Genomic DNA, 18,324 nt, shown 5'->3' on the forward strand with positions numbered 1-18,324 from the left:
CTGAAAAGAGACACATTAAATACAGAGAACCAAAGATCACTGACTGTGGATTCTTCAATGAAAAGTCTTGCCAATCAGAAAACAGTGGAGCAATAGCTTTCAAATAATGGAAGAAAAGAAAAACAATTAAAATCTTAAAAGGTAATAAACTGAAGCAAAAATAATAACACTGTTTTGAGGAGTTTATGATATAGAGAAAAGTAAAATGTGCTAAACCAGAAGCACAAAGATCGGAACAGGTGTCATGGGAGTATATAGTTATAAGGTTTTTGGGCTATTCATGAAGATTGCACTGAATTAAAGACACACAAATCATCAAGACAAAGAGCTAAAAAGAGATAAAGGGGAGTTGCCAAAAAACATAAATCTGACTGAAAAGAAATCAAGAAATGAGAGAGAAAACAAACAACAAATAAGACAAAAAGAAAATAAAATTGTGACATAGATTTAAATCTAACCATAATGATAATCACATTAAATATAAAGGGTCTAAACACATCAATTAGATAATTGTTGAATTAGATAAAAATGCAAGATCCAATGCTACCTTCAATTAAACTACCTTGAACATAACACACAAGTAGGTGGAGACGTGACAGATGTAAAGAGACATGCCTTGCTGACCATAGCACAGCTGGACTGGCTGTGAGAAACCTACACATCCAAGCGGCCAACAAACTGTAAACAAGAACAGCAAATGAAACCACGCAAAAGCACCTAAAGATCAAGAGCAATTATTTAATTCTACGTCAAGATCAGCAAATGCACCCACCATCAAAACACACACTTTTAGGCAGAAATGAGAAGATGCAGAAGCTTAAGAACAACAGGAATCACTGCCAGAGGTTTGGAGAGAGAAAGCCAGAGCAGAACCAGTAGCCAGGTGTCCTGCCAAAGAGCCGCATCCTTCATCCTGAACCCCAAGTGGGGCTGCTGAAGAATTCTGGGCAACAAACAGCATGACAAAGGCCAACACCTTCCTGCAGCAGGTACAGATGGGTCTGGTACAGGGCAGGGGTCGGATAACAGGTCGGGGCAGGGAGCAGCAGCTGCAGGTGGCAAGAAGAGGTTCAAGGGCAGGTAGGGATGTGAGAAGTAGAAAGACCCAGGAAGTGCCACGGTAGCAGCCAGACAGGATGAGCCTCCCAACTCCACAGCTGTTTACTGTTGAACAACACGATGCGCATCTGTGGGCCGAGAACTATCTTTCCATCTTCAGCACCAGCACAAAGTGCACCATAAATACCTGGGGGACAAAGGAAGAATCAGCCCTGATCGCAGAATCACATTTGTATGTACTCTTCCCAGTCAGAGACACCGTCACTGAAAATTCTAGAACTTTCTCATATGCAATTTTCTGAGAGAAAATGACATATTCCATCCAGAGTTCATCATATCCTATCTTAAATATTGCTCAGATTGCATTTGGGATCATAACTCTACTGCTAATACAATTGCCTTAGAATTATCAATTTTATCAGTATGGCTCAAGAATTAAACCATTGGTTTCTGTTATGTTTTTTTGAAAACGTCATCATAATTGTATTCTTTCCTTGGGAAACATTCACACCCCCTAGTAAATATAAAACAAACAAATACACACACACACACACACACACACACACACACACACTCACACACACACACCTGCTTATAGGGCAAAGAGAAAAGAGAGAAAAATAAGAAAACTTTTCAGGAATTATAAATTCAGACTAAAAATTAACCACTGGCAATATCTCCATTTTCCATTGAACTTACTTTCATCTCTACTCATATTAAATATCATTTTTTTAAAAATAAAGCTTCAACAGAAATTAAAATGTTAGCTAAGATATGGAGGTGTTCATCCTGTGCTAAAGCTTTTACATTTGGAATCCCTCTGCAATATAAGTTTCTTTTTCTTTTTGAACCTCAGCCTTTTTTCAATCATTTGACTAATTTTTTTTTTACCCAATCATCTAAAGGAGTGCTAAAAATCACAGATTTAAGCAGAAATAAAGCCTCAAATGGTAGGAGAGATTTGCCCACCATTAGAGATGGAATGGTAGAAGGCAAACGGCAAGCTTCCAAACTGGGTGGTCCTGGGATTCAAAACCTGGGGTTGGCAGCTAACAATGAGGTGGCTTGGGTGTGTGTGTGTGTGTGTGTGTGTGTGTGTGTGTGTGTGTGTGTTGGGGGTAGAAGGACCTTGGCCTGTGCGTGCTGGGCAAGCACTCCTCCTGAGCCACCCCTGCTCCGGGTTACTCTCTTAGGCATGGTTCGGGGTTTGCATGGTGGAGATGTACTTGCACTTGACATTAGATAACCCAGCGACCCCTGGCCCTGGTCACTGCTCCAGAGCACAGCTCCACCTGACTCTCGCCAGCATTGAGCAGGCCCACAGGGGCAGTATTTTAGGGTTTCTCTAACACCCCAGTGTGGGATACCCAGGGAACATACTAACCCAGGTGCCATGGGGACGGGAGGGGCAGGGCCAAATCTCTGCCAAACCAACCCCTATGGACAGGACAGAAGTGAATGGAAACTTGGCCCCACTGTGCAGCCCAGTGCGGTTCCAGGAAGACTTCTCAAGTGTGTGCAGGCTGGAGGACCCCCCCCCCCAAGCGTCCTTGCCTTGGTGCGATGCCTCCTGCCATCTGCCTCCCTAGTCCCTTTCTCCTGCTCTCTGAGGTCACCTATGTGTCACAGGCTTTGCTTTCAGAGGAACCAAGGCTCAGGTAGGTGTTAAGCATGCCTCCCACTGCACAGGGCAGGTAAGAAATAAAAGATGATTTACATAACTTACTGTGTTCTAGGCATTGCTCCAAGGGCTGTATGAACTAACAGGCATGGGCCTCCTAACTGCGAGGTAGGCGCTGCCATCATCTACTTTACAGAGAAGAAAAGGAGGCACAGAGTCAGTAGTCACCTTGTCCAGGATCACACAGCTCTCCAGGCTCCTGAACCCACAGGCATGTTGCAGGCTCACACTGAAGCATACAGTGGTACCAGATGAGCCAAGGCTTCACCTCCTTAAGATGCATTTTTTTTTTTTTACCCCCAGATTTGAAGGTCGGAAGGTGATAAGGGACCAGAAGAAACCGACAGCAATCCTGATCATAAATCCATTTCCATAAGTTGATATTCAAGTTGACTTTGATCTCTGGGAGAGGAGATACAGAATCCAGGCTGTGCTCTGCACAGATAGGCAGCCGCAGTTCCCCATCCCCCAACACAGATGCCAATATCCTAAACCGATTCAGATGCTAACTTTTCCTGCTTAAGTTCCACTTATCCTATTGACTTTAAACATGGCCTTTTGCTTTAAATGGAGATATGTCCCATTATCTACTCCCTCAAGGATACCCCTGTAACCGATATCTATCTACTCCTGCATTCTGAAGCTTGACATCCAAAATCCCCTTATCAAAGGAGATTGCAGCCTTTTGCCCAACTTAGAGGCGACTGATATCCAGGTACAAGAAATAAAGATAGGGCCGAGCCACTAAACCCAACCACAGATCCTGGCGATGTGGGCTAGAGATGGCTCCTTGACCTGGGCGAAGATAAGACTTCTGAGGCTGCAGGACCTGCTTTACTCTGCAGAACTCTAGGGGTCTGGCCCCAGGGAGCCCCAGGTATCCAAAAGCCGGCTGTAAACTGGGGAAGTAGAAGAACAGTGGTCGTGGTGGAACCTCCGTCTTTTCTCTCTGCCTCAGAATCAAAACATCAAGCTGTCACTGCAGAATATACAGGGCCGGTGAAAAACTTCTCCTAACCTGAGGCATACTCAGATCTAGCCTGGGAGTTAACTCCCTGGGACCTACAGGGCTCTCACTCGCTTTTTCCATTTACATTAAAAGGGAAATACACTGCATTTCCTCTGAAGAGAAGCAAATCAGAATGACAAACATTGGATCTCATGATAGGCCTTTAAAGTTATCACCCAAGACCATAAAAACTTAACCCTGGGTAAAGGAAAACAGAGACCCACAAGGCTACGGGGTTGGCTGAGGGCTTCTAGGATTTCTCAAGCAAGAATGCTGGTTCTGATTTGTAAGCAGGGAATTCTACAAGCAAGTTGGCATTCAGAGATGCGGAAACAGCCAGGGATTTTGAAACTATAAATAAGGCTTATTTCATTTTGTAAAAGACTGAATGCTCTCGTGTATGTAGTGGATCTCCCCCTCCACCTTCCCAGGAGATGAGCTTGGGGACCAGGGAGCCTTCTGAGAAACACCGCCAAAACCCAGTGCATGTCCTCAACACTGAACTGCTTCTTTAAAACTGCACCAGTCTTATGAAGTGGGAAAAATCTAACTGTTATAAAGGAGCATAAGAGAGAGTGCAGCAGCGAATCTGCCGGAGGGAACAGCTAACTGCCCCCTTAGCAGGAAAAGCAATTGTCCAAACAAAGCCCGACCTCACCAGCGCTTGAGTTCATTTTCATAGAAAGACCATCAGAAGAGCAGCCTGAATGTTCTTTGCAGCTGCTCCAAGTTGCTGCTTCCTGAAATCTGGAATTGTATTTTCTGGAGCAAGTTAATTTCTGAAGGATCTTTTCTTAGAAGTTTATGGTTTCACCTCCTTGGAAATTTCCCTGTGCAGCCAATAAAACATTACTAAATCACTAACTCAGAAGTTATATAATGAGGGCATATTTATCCCTGGAAGAAATTACAACCATTAAATTTTTAAAATAAACTTTTAAAAAATCAAACATTAAATATAATATTGATTCTTAACACATGAGATACCTCAAGGCTGAGAGGTCTGGAGAGTTTATTTGGGTAGCAACCACATTAATGATGTCTGCTGAGGTTATCACCAAAAACCTGACAAGACCTTCTTTTTTGGTATGTATAAGCACCATTTTTATAAAAAATAATAAAGAAATAAATAAGCAAGCCAAACCTAATGAAAAATCCTGCACTGTTTGCCTAATGCTTGCTGATAGGGAAAAGAAGAAAGGGTGGAATGAAGCAGTTCTAGGGACCAGCCTCATCATTTCTAGCACGAGGCTGCTGCTTTGATTCAATCATGGGAAATAAATGTGGAGTGCAGAAAGACTGGTTCCGGGAGGTGGGGACTGTGCCAACATCACCTGCGAGTCCCCACAGGCAGGTAGAGCGATCATTTGTTTACACTACGTGTAGTCTAGGAATTGCCATTCAGCTTGCTTCCAGATCCTTCAGTGAAGAGGTGACATGTGAGGTCACGCAGTGGCCTTATCTCATAAAAATAACCCTAATTGATAACCAGAGATGTCAAACTAGCCCCAATTTAAGAAGTTTCTTTGTCAAGTTATTATATATGCAAGGAGTATATTTTAAAATAACGAATTAAGTTTCACACAAACGAGGGATATTTTGGTATGTAATGTGTTCAAATATGTAATGCTTTTGCCAAGAAAAATAGGTGATTATGAGCGTTCTATAGAAATATGCATGATAACTACTCCAATCAAAGCCACTTATCCAGGCAGGCTTTGTTGCTGCACATAAAAACCAAGCCTTGCTGTGGCCCTGCATGCAATGGCAGCGAAGAAGGAGGCCAAGGAAAACTGTGTGATGTCCAAGAACCTCAGCGCTGACTCCTTCTCTGCAATGTCTTGCATTTGATTAAAGAGACTGCCAGAGACGGCAAACGCTCTATTTCTTTGTTTTACCTAAACTTTAGTTTTAAGAAATAATAAAATAAGTCATTAAAAGACTAGTATCAATATTGTCCGGATCCAAATTCTGCATCCATTTGAAAGTATAATGTAATTACTGACTTAGGAAAAGCCATACTAAGATGTTATTTTATTTCTGAGGGTTCTGGGGATAGAACCCAGGCCTCCACATGCTAAGCAAGGACTCCATCCCTGAGCAGTGTCTTCAGTCTGCACACCTACGTTTTAGAAGTCAGTGTCTCGTGCTTTCTGTGGAAAGGCAGCTCCCAGGCCCCATGGCACAAGCTTTTAATACCCCTGACTCAGGAAGCTGAGGCATGAAGACCTCAAGTTCGAAGGCAGCCTCAGTAATGTTTTGAGACCCTGTTCAAAATTAAAAATAAGAATAAAAAGGGCTGGGGTGTAGCTCAGTGGTAAAATGCTCTTGGGCTCAATTCCCCAAAGGAAAAAATAAATTTAACCTCACATACAAGTTGCCCAGTGAAGAAAATTCTGCAGTGGCAGCTGACACTCAGGCTTACTCTTTTGTAAAAGACTGAACACTGTATGTAGTGGATCCCCCTCCACCTTCCCAGGAAATGAGCTTGGGGACCAGGGAGCAGTCCTTCCAACAGACTTAACATGTGTTTTGTGTACGAATCAGATGCAAAAGTACTCATGTTATTACTAATGGTAAAAAAAAAAAAAAAAAAAAAAAAAAAATTAAGCTACGTCTAATTAAACACTAACCAGTAAAGTTACTTTGTTAACAGCTCTGATGTGTGCATTCTCATGTTACTGCACTGCTTTTGCTTATAGAGCATAATGTAATCTATATGAGACTAACTGGAAGACATACAGAGCACATTATCTTCAGAGAATGAAATAAGGGGACTTCACATCTCTCTTTTAGTAAAACTTTTGGTTTCGATTCTAGAAATAGTAAAGGATGACCTGAAGAGAAGTCAAAAATTGTAAGAAATAACCACCAATATGAATAAAAATGATAAGTTAGGTCAGTTCTGAGGTACTATTGATGTCTCAAAACTAATTTAATTCAAATTTGGGTCTAATACAAATTTTTTATTTTTGCAATTTTTAAAAATTAGCTTCATCTTAGCAAGTATGCCCAATATGACTCAATAAAATGAGTGAGGTTAAAATGCTATCTATGATCATTCGCACAATTTCCCAAGAACTATGACAAAATTGGGAATATTAGGTTTATGTTTTAAATGCTTAAATTTAAAAGTTGGTCAGTGAATAGAGTAACATAAAAAAAAAATCAAAGGATCCTATTTCAACTTCAAGTTTCTCATAGTTTCATAAGATGTAAAAATTTTAGACTGAAACTCAAGTTTTCTCTAAAATCTAAATACTTAAGATGGTAATTATGTATGGAATCAAAAAGTAATATAATTTTTAGTCTTTAACTTTAGATTTTAAATCTTGAAGAGTTATTACAGAAAAAAAAAATCCAGTCCCACTTTTCACGGATGCCAGCAGGACAGTTGGAATGCAGCCTGCCAGGTAAAGTTAATAGTGTGATTGTAAAATGGGCACCAACAAAGTAAAATAAAAGCCAAAAAATGTAAGAGAAGTCTGGCACTAATTAATTCTGGATCTACTAATTTTTAAATGTCTCAGGTTAAAAAAGCAAGCACACATTTACTTTCTGACAAAAACACTTTTTCTTTCTTACTTTATTTTTTTAAAATATTCGCCAATCTGAGGTCCCCAACCAGGCATTTTGGGAAGAATCCGACAAATCAAGTTCTTGGAAAGAGACAAGAAATGTTTATCTTTTTAAATTTGCTTATCAGTCAAAAATGTTTGTGTTCTGATGAAGCTTTTATCTAAAATAAATGGGCTATCTACTTTTAAGTAATGCAAAGGAAGATTTTAACATGAATGTCAATTCTTTAAATGATTGTGTATAGATTGTTTTTATTTTTCTACCTAAAGAAATAGTGTTTTCCTGAAGTAGTTGCAAAATGTTTGAACAAACATTTTCCTGTGAATTTCAGTGTGTTTTTATTTTACCACTTAACACTATTTCAAGTTAATTGAGCCATATGACTAATACAAACAGGCACTGCTGCTTTTAAACTTGTTTGGATAGTAATAAAAGAATGGATCTCTTTTCATTGCACAGTGCACGACCTACTCAAGGGTATACAGCAGATTTGTTAAGTAGTATATTGAATCATTTTATTATTATTATTTTAAGCAAAATGAAGATGCTATGACCAAGTCCCTCATGTCAGGGCCATACTTTAGATATGTAACCTGTATTGTTACATGCCACAAAAGAACACAGGATTCATAGCAACAGAGGCAAAATAAATGTCTCAGTGAGATTTCGAGAGCATTAGTCATCTGACAGCTTCTGCTATTCACAACAAAGCCAGAGCCAGCTCAGCCCTTTCTGATACACTGAAGGACAGGCATGGACAAAAGGGTGATATTAGAGTCTGATATTTAAGAACAAATGGCAACTCTTAAAATGCACTCCAGCTCTGAAACGCTCCAGAAAAGACAGAAAGTCGTTTTCAAGGCCTGTTCCTTGATGTTCCTTTTTTAAAAGAAACATCATCTCTGGAGCTTTTGATTAAAGAAAGGCGTAATCACTCTTTTTAATTCACTCTGATTTCACCTCAAAAGGGAACCAAGCTCGCTTTATCCCAGATTGGCTCTGTTTTCAAACCAGAGGCGGACTCGGAAAAAGTCCAGTCTGCAGTTTGAAGAGCCCCTCCCTAACGCACCTAATGGCAGTGGTGTTTACACGTGCTGAACTGTATCTTTTAAAAATGAAGTTGACAGCCTTTATCTGCCACGGCCTAAGTCGAGAGGATTTGAGTTCAACGTGGTGCAACACAGATCACGCACAAGGCTTGCACCCAGGGAAGCAATGCAGGCAGAGGTAGGCACACTTCTGAACTTTCCCCGTGGTTCATCTGCATCCTCTACTGTCTCTTTAATGAACAGGCGTTGCTTTTCCGAATCATGAAAGTTGCCTTTATTTAAAAGATAAATAAATAAATAAATGATGTATTGTATTTGGAGATTAAAATCTGACAGTCAGCATTAGTGTCGGGCCCAAGGATGAGAGATCCTGCCAAACACAGTGGAACTCCACGAAGAAGAAGAAAAATACCTGCGACCCCGTGTGCTAATTGATAAGGGCGCTGCTAAAGGAAAGAATGGAAAGGGCTGCGAAGCGAGGGCAGCCAGGGCAGTTAACCCTCGGGAGCTGGCCAGCGCGTCCAGCTAATCTGCCCGCTTTGTTTTCACAGCTTTGCTGGAACGTTTTGCAGGGATGGCCCGCCGCTCCCTGCAGAGCCTGAGAGCCAGCGGCGAGCCAAGATACCAGCGGCCAGCGCTTCACCTGCGCCGCCAGAGACTCAGACAGAAAAACACCCGCCGTTTGTCAAAACAGCCACCAGCCCCGCGCTCGCTCGCTGTCCCGCGGCCCCGGGCCTCGCCGCCAGCCTACACGACCCAGGGCTGCCGCGCGCTCCGACCTGCCCGGCGACGGAGGGGGACCCGACGCACACCGGCGCCCCCGGGGAGCCGGGCGATACCTGGAAGAGGCTCGCTGGCCACAGGGGACCCGGTTCCCCCAGCCCGCAACCGCGGTCAGCACCGGGAGGCGAAGTGACCCAGCCGCGCGCAAGTCAGCGCCAACCCCGAGGCCAGAGCTGCGCGGGAGCGCGCGGCTGTCGTCAGCCCCCGCCCGCCGCCTGGCTCACGTGACTCCAAAGCCACCGCCGGCGCCCAACCGGAGCAGAACGGGCTGCCTTTGTCGTCTCCCCTTTGTTGTCGTGCAAAGCAGCGCCAGGGCGCCTCGGTGGGTGTCCAGTCCCTGGCCGGCAGAAGCCCGAGCGAGAACTTCTCCATGACGCTCTAAATCTTGGGCACACGCTGACGGTGCCCTCGTGGAAGATCTAGTGACACGGCCTGACACCCGCAGGCACCCCCCCTCTCACCCCGACGCCGCACCAGGGCCGCAGAGGGGGGCACCCCGGGGACCCCGGCGCCCGCGTCCCCGTAGGACCCCTGCCTGTCCCCAGGCGACACGGGTCACACGCCTCCTTCCAATTTTTCTAAGGGGGAAAAAGCATGAAGTGTTCAAGTCAGCAGAGTGAGGGGTCTTGAATGAGCGCTCCCGCGTGGTCAGGGTGTGCGGGCGTCCCGTTCTAAGATTCCTGCCTCATCTCGTCTCTTTGGGTCATTGACCTCCAAAAATACCTTGGGTGACGGCCTGGCAGGCAGGAGAGAGCAGTCGCCGCTCTCCACACGTGGAAATCAGCTCTTCGGGCCACACCTGCAGCTTGGTGGCAAAACGCGTGTCCTAGGAGGCGGAACCCGCCCTCGCTCCGGCTCTGCGAGGCGCGGGGCCAGGGCTGCTGGGGCCACTGCCCCACGGACCCTGGGTCGCCTCCCCTCCCCGCCCCCAGGCTGCCTGAAAAGCACCTGAACGGGAGCCTCTCCCCCACGTGTGCCGCGCACACCCGACGCCGGATCAGAGACGCTGAGTTTGCCTCCCCGGAGCAGCTGGACCCTCAGGCGAGGCAGCTGGACCCGCAGGCGAGGCCGTGGCCGCGCGGGGCTGCGTGGGCCTGGCGCCCAGCAGTTGTGCTCCGGGCAGGCTGCGGAGCACAGAGGGACCGTGGATTCTTCCACAGGTCCGGGTGGTGGCCGGAAACCGTCTTGGGGCACACTCTCGGATCCCGGGCACTGACAGAAGGGTCACTCGGGGCAGTCAAGGGGTGAGGAGGTGACATCCACCGCGTCCTCGCCCAGGGCTCTCCACCGATATGAAATGCGCAAGGCACATCGCCTTGGAGTCCCAGAAACAAAATTCAGCCACCCGGAGGGAATTCTCCAGTTCCATTTTCCCAATGTCACATCATGCTGTGAGCTCCTCAGGCCACCTGTCGCCTGGCTGCCTGGCTTTGTCCTCAGAACTAGACTCCTCAAAAGCTCCAATTCTGTGGGTGCACTCTGGTCTATTTTCTGACTTCGCTGATTTAGCTCATTGAGACCTGATGATATAAAATCCATAGTTTTTATTATTTTCCCTCAATCGAACAATTTGCTGAACGTTCTTTGTATGTATTCACCACCAGGCCCAAACTTGCCTTAAAAAAAAAAAAAAAAAGACTCAATCCCTAAAGAGTTCCAAAGGAGGCCCGCAGGCCCTGAAGGCTGAGCACCTACGTGCGGGTCTCCCAGTGCAAGCCATGCCTGCTGGCAGCAGAGCAGATCACAGCCACTGATCAAGGAGGGTTGAGCCCCATCACCAACACTTTTCAAAGAGGAGGCTAATCATTAGGAAGCCCTCAGAAGTGAACTAATCTCATCATTCAAATTTCCTGCTTGCTCTGTTTCTCTCTGCCTGATAAGACTTTATCAGACTGAAATGGAACTTCGCTCTGATCTGGAATCAGGCATTCAACAAAATATATACATACCTTTGATAGCCTCCCTTTTGGAAAGCCAGGGCGTTTAATTGATAAAGTATCAAAAAACCAAACTGGAGCCCTGAAGTCTAGACATAGTTTTAGCCGCCAAAATGTGACTCTGGGGACTTGGTTGTGACAATCTTGTTACGCACAGAGAGCTGGACATTTCTACTATTGTGGTCTTTCCCTAACAAGGTACATAAGCTAAGACAAAGCAAAAAATAATAGCAAGTGCTGCCCAGCGTCCTGGAAAGCTCTTGTGAAACAGCATCTTAAAAATTGAATTTTAAAATTAAATTTTAGATTTATTTAAAAATAAATTAGTATGTACAAAAAATTGAATTCTCAATTTACTTGTTACTTTTAAAATTAAAAATATATATTTTTAAGAAAGCAGAATATAGGTAAGAGAATTAATAGAAGATTCTATTAAAAGAAGATAAGTGTAACAAGCAATTAACTACCAAAAAAGATGGAGACCAGTGTTGTAAGCAGGAAAACAACAACAACAACAGCAAAATATTAAAAATAGCCATTTTGAAGTCTAGTTTGGGAGTTTCTTAAAAAATTAAACAAATTCTCACCATACAACCTAGCTTTTGTGCTCCTTGTTATTTACCCTAAGGAGTTGAAAACTTATATCCTCACAAAGCCTGACCTGAATATTTACATCAGCTTTATTCATAACCACTGAAATGTGGAAGTAACCAAGATGCCCTGGGGTGGGTAAATGGATAAGCAGCAGAGCTATCACACGCAGTGGAATATTCTTCAGTGATAAAAAGACACAAGTTCTCAGGCCACAGAACCACATAAGGAGCTTTGAATGCTTATTGCTGACTGCAAGAAGGCAAGATGAGAAGACCAGTCCTGCCTGCTCCCAACTGCAGGGCATTCTGGAAAAGGCAGACTATGGAGGAGACAGCTAAGAGAATTAAAAAAAAAAAAAAAAATCAGTTTCTCCATGGGGGTGAGGGATGGGTAAAGGATGAGAAGCGAGAGTATAGGGGTTTACAGGGCAGTGAAACATTCCCTATGAAACATGGTAGATACATGACGCAATACCTTTGTCAAAACCCATAGACTGTGACAACACAGGGGGAACACTAACTTAGGTATGCATTTTAGTTAATAGCAACCATCGGTTCTTGTCTCATCAATTGTTCACAGCTGTCCTCTACTATGCAGGATGTTAATAACAGGGGAAGTGAGTCAGGGTGGGGAACGGAGGGGGTATGGGGAGCTCTGTACACACCAGTTTTCTATAAACCCAAATCTGCTTTAAAAATAAGTCCCATTTACTTTAAAAAAAATACAAACGAATAATGTAAAATGTTATTGAAATGAATGTCTCTCCTCAAACACGCCTTCAACAGCAGAGTGGTTTTAGTATATGTTGTTCAGATTGGAGATTAATTCTTTTCCTTCACTAATGAATTACTTAATTACTAGTAAAGGGGAGATACATAATTCAGACTCTAAGACTTTTTATTGTTATAATAATAAAAAAAAAAAGGAGAAACATGTTTCACTATCCCACCTCACTTCACGGGTCTAACCCTGGCAAAACAAGATCTTTGCACACACCCCTCCTAAATCAGAGCCACTCTGACAGCTTATTACTTTGTAGACACAACCTCACCAAGAATGCTCTTAACCCCATCATCCCCTTCAGTGATGGATCATCCCGCTCTCCCAGGCTGACCTCTCCTCACCCTGCATCAGGGTGTCCCAGAGTGGTCTGACCTGCTGCCAGAACGTTCCAGAACACCATGGAGCCAGAACCCAGCGGCTTGTTCCTGAGGCCAGGGAGCCACAAAGGGACCTCAGGACCCTCCTCTGTAGGTGTGCCACTGGCCACCTCCACCCCACATGGGAAACAGAAGGAAGAGTGCTCAGGCCAGAGGCTCTTTTCTGTGGTCCTTGTTGAAGTTCCAGGTAAAATTTCTCTTACAAGGGGATTGGGGGGGGGGGGGGGCATGGCAAGAAGACTCCAAAGCCAAAATGCTTTTTGAAAAACCACTGGTATAGACCATTTTATCTGCTTGATCATAATGAAGTTATTTGAATTTTTCTTTAATTTGCTATTGAAAATGTTTCTTTTGCTAGTAAGGGAAAACGCTCTTTAAAATAAATATAACAATAACTGAAGTTAGAGTGGCTCCACCTACCAAGAAAGGTGACACACGGGAGCAGAAGCAGCAGTAGGCACCTCCCCGGAAAAAGGCAGGATGCTCGATAAGGGGGGCGACAAATGACCCAATCTCAGGTCCACTGTTGTAGTTGCAAAAGTCTGCTATTGAAGATTGGACAGCCGCAATGAGGGGGAGCCTCTTCCTGTGCTGTGGTTTGAATTGTTCCCAAAAACAATGTGTTGTAAGCTCAACCCCAAAGCCATGGTGTTGAGAGGTGACACCTGAAGAGAAGTGAGTCCACCTTCAAGGCAGAGTGAAGGAATTAATCACCACAGGAATGGGTTTGTGAAGAAATGGGGGTCCAGCCTGCACCCCCACTTCACTCTCCCTCCACCTTCTGCCACAGGATGAGTCCACAAGAAAGCCCTTGCCAGATGCCACCCTCCCTTGACTTTGGACTTCCCCACCTTAGGAACTGTGAGAAGTAAATCTCTATTCATTACAGATGACCCAATCTCTTGAAGCCAATATGGAAAGCAGGATGGAAATTCCTTGGAAATCTGGGAATGGGACGACCATTTGACCCAGCTATCCCATTCCTCTGTATATACCAAAAAACTTAAACACAGCATGCTACAGTGACACAGCCACCTCAATGTTTAAGGCAGCACAATTCACAATAGCTAAACTGTGGAGCCAACCTAGATGCCCTTCAGTGGATGAATAGATTAAAAAAATGTGGCATATATACACAATGGAATTTTACTCAGCAATAAAAGAGAATAAAAACATGGCATTTGCAGGTAAATGGGTGGCATTGGAGAAGATAATGCTAAGTGAAGTTAGCCAATCTCAAAAAAACAAATGCCAAATGTTTTCTCTGATACAAGGAGGCTGATTCATAGTAGGGTAGGGAGGGAGAGCATGGGAGGAATAGATGAATTCTAGATAGGGAAGAGGGATGGGAGGGAAAGGGAGGGGGCAGGGGATTAGCAAGGATGGTGGAATGTGATGGACATCATTATCCAAAGTACATGTATGAAGACACGAATTGAGTGTCAACATACTTTATATACAAAAAGATGTGAAAAATTGTGGTATATATATGTAAAAAGAATTGTAATGCAAAAAAAAACAAAGTACATGTATAAAGACATGAATTGGCATGAACATACTTTACATGCTTTATATACAAAGATACGAAAAATTCTGCTCTATATGTGTAATAAGAATTGTAATGCATTCTACTGTCATGTATTTAAAAAAATAATAAAATCAATTAAATTAAAAAACATAAAAAATAAACAAATGACCCAATCTCAGGTCCACTATTTTAGTTGCAAAAGTCAAATAAGACACTCTGAATAGAGAAAACCTATTCACACCATTTATCCATCTCAGAAAAAATATGTAACTGAAAGGAACCACCATCTTCATCCCTAAGGACACGCCACATTGGTTACTTACATTGTTCATACAGCCCGGACCTCCTGCCTGAAGACCCAGAACCCCCCAGATTTCTGGTACACACACAATGGTCAGCGCCAAATCCCACAGCGTAGCAGAAGTTCAACATGTTCCTGAGGGCCGGGGGCACACAACCCCGATGAGGGCCACCCCTCTGATTTATTTGAAGTGGATGATTTTCGTCTCTCTCCCCTCTACTCCTTTGTTTTGGGAGTCAGCCCAACGCATCACTCCCAGTCTGGCTTCCCTGTGTGGCTGCCTGCCTGCCACGCCTGTCTGCCACCCACAAAACTGACACAGAGCTTTTCTGTCCACTAAAAAGGACCTCGGCTGGAGATCGGGTAGAACCTCAGGGAGCTGCCCTGCTGGCATGGAAAATCACAAAACCCAACGCAAGCCAGAGATGCATGTGCCATCGCCCACCCCAGGGAGCTCCTCACCGACCACCAGCCACCAGTGTGATGGTCGCCAGCTCCCCACATTCCAGGTCCTGGAAAGTGGCCCCCCATCCTCCAGCTCCTGAGGACAGCCTGAGCTTCCTCTGCAAAATGACCACAGTCACCTCCCAAACCCGATTCCTCGTGTGTCACAGACTGGCCTTCCTTCTGTTCCTCCTGGGAAAACTTGTTTTTCCAGAACTTGGGGATAACAGTTCTTCACCACGAGGAACCAATCATTTCTTCCAGAGTTTTAGTGCTGACTGAACTCTGAAGAGTGCATGTGCATTATTTACTCTAGTGCCTGCCACTGGATGCCCAGGAAGGACGACAATACAGCTGTTGTCCTCGTGCGGGACACAGTGACAGGCTTTCCTGCCCACACCAACATTCTGCTCTTTCCTTTGAGATGCTGCAGTGACCACTGTTCAGCGCTCTGCGGGTGGGCAGCACCACAAGACCAGTTATGGCCCGTGGAGAGTGAGCACAGGTGGATGCATGGCTTCGGGGCCAGAGGGTAGGGGGCCAGTGTGCGCCTTCACATCCCCCCTGCCCTGACCAGGGGCTTGGGCTGCTGCAGAGACCTCCCTACACTAAGTCAGTGTGGCCTGGTGAGAGAGCTGCCCTGGTGAGCCAGCCACACCAACCAAACCATCCAGAACCAGCCAGAACTATCCAAACACAGTGAGGGAAAAGCAGGCGAATCTGAGGTTGCGGTGCTGCTGGCTGCTGAGGCCCAACCTATAGGGCCCAACCTGACCAGCAAGAACAGCAAGCATGAACTTTTATGATAGCCTGAATGGTGTCTCCCACAAATTCATATGCTAAACCCCAAACCTCATGTGACTATTCTTGTATGAGGCCTTTAAGGAGGTAATTAAATGAAATGAAACCTTTAGGGTGGGGTTGTAATCCAACAGGACTGTTGTCATAGGACGACACCAAGGTTTCATGTGCAGAGACAAAAAGTCGTGTGAACACACAGGGAGGAGGCCACCCTGGCAAGACCTCAGGAGGGACCAGCCCTGCCCACACCTGGGCTTGCAGCCTCCAGGGCTGTGAGGGAGGGAGCACTTTCCTGTGGCAGGCCACCCAGGTGTGGTCTTGTCTTTTATAGCAGCACAAACCAACTAAAGTAGCTTTCAAAAGGCGGGTACTTCCAGACGTCAGCTGGGAATGGACCCCAGGAACAGCACAGCGTGGAGACCAAAGGCCAGCCCCGCGCACACTCACATGCTGCCCAGCCAAGGTCGGCCAACAGTGAGCAAGGGAGCTGTGCTAAATATGCTGGCTGGCCCCAGACTCAGCCACGGGCACCCCTACCTGGCGTTGATTCAGTGTCCCTGGAGCGCACTGTGAACCTGCTCTCTGGTCAAGACCCGTGCTGCCATGGGTAAGCCCATAGAGTCTAGAGAGAACCACACACAAAGCAATTTTATTTGAAGACTCAAGAGCTGTGACTAATTTGTTCTAGAATGTCTTATCTCCAACCCTCTCCTTGTTAACCATTTGGGTTAAAACTGTCTACACCCGCAGTCACCCGCTGCCAGGACAGGAGCTGTTGCTGGTGATGTGGACCTTTGGGCAGAGGAGAGAGCCTGGCTCCGGCTCTGCCGCAGGCAGGAGCAAGGGCCCCCCGGAGCAGAGGATTGTCTCATACCAGAGGCCTTCGGGAGAAACGGAAGACCAGAGGTGGCCTCAGGTTTTAAGAGTGAGGAGGGACTGCCCCACCAGGGCTATCTATCGCCTCCAGGTCGGAGGGGAGATTGCATCGGACAGAATAGAGAAGGGGGCGTCTCAGAAGTGATTGGCTCGGCATAAGACCTGTAGTAGGATTTGGCGGTAACTTGTCAGGGGAGAGAAAAGTGGAGCTTCTAAGGAATCTAACATTATGATAGAATCCACAAAGACTTAGAAGGTCATTGATATTCTAATTAGCGCCTTTGAGTAAGGTTAGGGAGAGCACCTGCTAACAAGGAGGCACTGGAGCAACCCAGGAGAAATAGTTGACTATTTTATCAGGCAGAGTGGCAGAATGACAGCTCCCTGACCAACGTCCCCAGGCAGCACCTTCATGGGGAGGTCACTTGGAAGAGGAGCAGGGCTAAGGGCAATACCAGGGGTGCCAATACCACCAGGAGCAAGATGGTTATGTCACCACCCATGTCTAAAGGGACCAGGGGACAGCATGATGCTGGCTTGGGGAGGCAAGAGCTGAGCCCTCCTGAAGTGCCCCACGCAGGGTAGGAGTTGCAGCACTGGAGAATTACTACATCCTCCCAAATCGTGCCCGGGCTCCCACTGCCAGCCCCACCAGAAGCCAGAGGGCAAGAGAGCCTGTTGCTTCCACCCAAGAGGTGGGCCTCCCAGGTGAGAGCAGGCTGAGTCTGGAAGCAGCCAGACCTGGGGTCTCGGCACTAGCATGGTGGGAACACAGGCGCTGCTGCAGAGGATGGCTTCTGACCCACCGAGGGGGAAATGAGACCCAGCCACTGGCACCAATTACAGGCAAGGTTTGCACGGGGGTTTCAGTGGAAGGGAGGCAGCACTGACGGGGGCAGGCTGCTCCCTGAGCAAAGGCAGCTGGGGCTTTGGCTCACTTGCTGGGGTAGTAGAGTTCCGTCCTTTCCCACTGGCCAGGGACAGAGTTTCAAAAGATGTTTCTTTTGCAACAGACTCAGACCACTAAGTGTGCACAGCCAACGTATCCTGGGGTCCACTGAGTGACTCTTACAGCTGGCACCACTGTCCTGTACAAACCTCCTGTCTTCATGGCTCCACTGAGGCCTGGTGACAGGGTTGAAGGACTGTCGGTGCCTGGGCTGCTGTGGGTGCCAGGAAGGCACAGGGTGGGGTAGAAGGAACACACCAGCTCCCACAGCAGGCAGCATGTCCACATGTGGAGCTCAGTGACTCTGACCTACGCTAAGGCAGCAAAGGGCACAGGCAGAGTATAAAGACAGAGGTGCCAAGCCTTTTGTCCCATTCCACCTGCCCAGTGGACAGCCACAGGCACCAGTGAAGAGGGCATCTTCATCCAAGCAGCCCGAGTCTCTGAGAGTAACCCGGTGACCATCCTCATACTCCCACGTCAGAGGTGACCTACAGCAGAGCCAGTGCAGACTAACAATGTACTGTCCAGCTGTGACCTCCAAACCTTGCTGATCCTTAAATGGACAAAGAAA

The 18,324-nt window shown here is 46.0% G+C and overlaps 1 long non-coding RNA gene across 1 annotated transcript in view; it reads right to left on the reverse strand.

Moving 5' to 3' along the window:
* Nucleotides 1-9,555, reverse strand: part of LOC144365213 (uncharacterized) — a 33,632-nt gene extending 24,077 nt beyond the window's left edge. Inside the window, exon 1 of the long non-coding RNA XR_013423516.1 lies at nt 9,217-9,555. This is a non-coding gene — a long non-coding RNA (uncharacterized LOC144365213). The remainder of the gene's footprint in view (nt 1-9,216) is intronic.
* Between the last annotated feature and the right edge of the window lie 8,769 nt (nt 9,556-18,324).

This window comes from Ictidomys tridecemlineatus, chromosome 6 (assembly GCF_052094955.1).
Source record: "Ictidomys tridecemlineatus isolate mIctTri1 chromosome 6, mIctTri1.hap1, whole genome shotgun sequence".
NCBI classification, from domain to species: Eukaryota; Metazoa; Chordata; class Mammalia; order Rodentia; family Sciuridae; genus Ictidomys; species Ictidomys tridecemlineatus.